The 2,966-nt window shown below is 38.0% G+C and overlaps 1 pseudogene; it reads right to left on the bottom strand.

Annotated features, from left to right (window-relative positions):
- Positions 1-2,966, bottom strand: part of LOC118339185 — a 13,208-nt pseudogene that overhangs the window by 5,315 nt on the left and 4,927 nt on the right.

The following is a 2,966-nucleotide window of genomic DNA, read 5'->3' as shown; positions in this document are numbered from 1 at the left end:
TGGATGGTGTCGAAGGCACTGGAGAAGTCAAAGAACATGATCCTCACGGTGCTCTGTGACTTCTCCAGGTGGGTGTAAGCCCTGTGAAGCGAGAGGTTTTTGATAGCATCATCCACGCCGATGTCAGGGGTCTGAGGTGCTGCAGAACCAGTCTCTCAAAGGTCTTCATAACATGTGACGTTAAGGCTACAGGCCTGAAGTCTTTGAGAGCGCTGGGACGTTTTTTGGGAACAGGAACTAAGCAGGAAGTCTTCCAGATCTTTGGCACCTTNNNNTCAAAAAGATGCTGGAACACTCCTAGGTAGGTGGTAGGTGGTAGAGGTGGTTCAATCGCTACACTGAGAAGTGTATCATACACGCAAATGGCTTTTACAAAATAGGCTTTGACAAGGATACATGCTTAAAAACCTTGCTAACTTCATTTTAAATTCTAGTGGATATCCCATGTATTCCAAAGATATTAAATGTTGGGCAGAATTTTTAGGAAATGTATATATATGTATAGGATGCACAAGACACAAAAAATCACATTCAGTGTGATCACAACATCTTCAGTAATAATCTGATAATGTCACAGTTGAGGAAACTGAGTTGTGACATGACACGAGGATTTGAACCCAAATGCAGACTAGCAGAGCAGGAGCACATGATTTGTTTTAAAGATGGTGGTGGAAGATAAACTTACATCATGATGAGGCAATAGTCCAGATTATTCAAGTAAATCCCACAGACAGTCAAATAAACGAGGAAGTGGTCCAAATAACAATCAGGAAACACAAGGACAAACTAGCATATGAAAGAAAGAAACTCAAAGACTGAATACACAGGTGAGATGTAGGATAACAAGACACGGGAGGAAGAAAACTACAAAATAAAACAGGAAATAACCAAAGAAAAAACCCCAAACCATGACCGAGAAGGACTGTAAAGTAGGCTATATGTGATCAGGGATTAATTAACTATTCGGATGTGGGAGAAATAGTTTAAAGGACCAGTGTGTAGGATTCAGTGGCATCTAGCAGTGAAATTGCACATTTTACTTTACGTGACTTTCTATTTGACATGGCAGTTAAAAGTTAGCATACTGACCGGTTCTGTTGACGACAACATATTGTTTGATTGACACACAGACAAACATATCACTGTTTAATTCAGATTTGTATTGCATTGTTTATGTTTTTAAATTAGTTTAGATAATAATGAGTGGGACAAAATGTGATAAACGTCCATGTAAAGCTGAATTATTCTAATAATCAAAATGACTGTGGTGAAAACTGGGTCATTTTAGTGTTTTACAGATATTTATCAGGACTCAGAGCCCCTAGCTTGGAACTGGGACAATGCTGGATGAACCGGTATATTTGATCACTGTACCACTTAAATTGGTTATTATGGTTAGGCAGACATGCTCACGATTTAAAAGCTGATATAGCAGTGTAATTAATTTTTTGCACTTCCACCTTTGATACAGCATTCAACAGCATTGGGCATTAATATATTACAGAATGCCTTACAGTAATGTGATTTGTAGAGTCGTGTAAGGGATTGCAATTTTGAAGTCAGTAATTAGATTAGTTTTTAATGATGTTCAGTTATGCTCAGACAGTCAGATTTCAATTGAATCTTTTCACGTTCAGAGACACTGGTCCAGGACGTGTCACCTTGGTGCAGGGACTGGAGGTTGTGCAAGATTACTATCTCTGCCAAACAAAGAGAAAAACTTAATCTGGTAATTCCAAAGTGTATGGCGTCTTAGCTAGCTAGCCATTGGTAAGACATTTGGGAATCACCTCTATTTTATTTAGAGGCGGATGGTATGTGAATGTACAAATTCAATATTCTATGGTTGAAACTAATATTATTTGCTTTGTGCATAAGAAAGTATAACTTAATATATTAGTATAGTATTAGAGTCTATATCCTGTCTCTGTGTTTATTCACCTTATACTGCTGTCGCCTTTCAAAGTGCATGCCTGAAGAGAGCTTCACATGTTTGTTTTTTTGGTAATTTCCTGTTTTATTTTGTAGTTTTTCTCCTCTTGTGTCTTGATCTACTTTAACTTCCTGTCTTTGTCCTTTTCCACCCTGATACTTTTCATCTGTGTCTCCTTGTCCTTCTCTTTACCTGTGTGTTTAGCCTTTGTTTTCCCTTGATTCTTTGTCATTTTGGTTCTGTCTGTGGATACCTAGCTTTTGATCATGTCCCTGGATACTTTTCTTTGGTCCTTTCCTTGGATACTGTACTCTTGGTTTGTTCCTGGTTTCATTGATCCTTGTGTTGCCTTGATTTTTCAGTTTGGCTGTCTATAAGTGGATCATCTTCATTAAATCACTGAAGGCATCCTGTTGCAAGTATTGTTTGTGTCCAATTCGGGTTGTCTGTCGTTTTAACAGAACCTAATTTTCTGTTGTAATTCTGCCAAGCCCTTACACTTTTTGTTGGTTTATTAATCTGTGGACCCCAGGAGGATGACAGAAGCTAATAAGGTGAACACACTTTGTAGCAGAAACTGGAACGCCCCAAGCAACCACTTACAAAATCATTAGCAACCACCAGATGCACCAGCAACTACTTATCAACCACACTGAACATTCATCCACCTGTCTATCTTAATCCTTAAGGTATCAGACAGCCACCACCATTACTTTCAATGCAAACACAGTGGCTGGTAAAGGGATGGCGGCTGCTGCTTTTAGGACCTGTAGCTGTTCTTTCTGCACAGCACTGCTTTGAGCTAAAAGCTAAATTCGGCATGGTAATATATTAACAACAGCAACATTCACATTCTAATTAAGCGTGTTAGCATACTGCTAATTACCACAAAACACAAAGTAATAATACATTTTATTTAAAAAGCGCTTTTCTGAATACTCAAAGACACTGTACAATATAATAAAAGAAGAATACAAGAACATCAATAGGTAAAAAACAATATAAAACAGTACATTACATATGTTAAAAACAC

This window comes from Morone saxatilis, unplaced genomic scaffold, assembly GCF_004916995.1.
Source record: "Morone saxatilis isolate NCDOM2014 unplaced genomic scaffold, NCSU_SB_2.0 Contig5, whole genome shotgun sequence".
NCBI classification, from domain to species: domain Eukaryota; kingdom Metazoa; phylum Chordata; class Actinopteri; family Moronidae; genus Morone; species Morone saxatilis.
The sequence above is the reverse complement of the archived record's forward strand: the minus strand, read 5'-3'. Positions and strand labels throughout refer to the sequence as shown.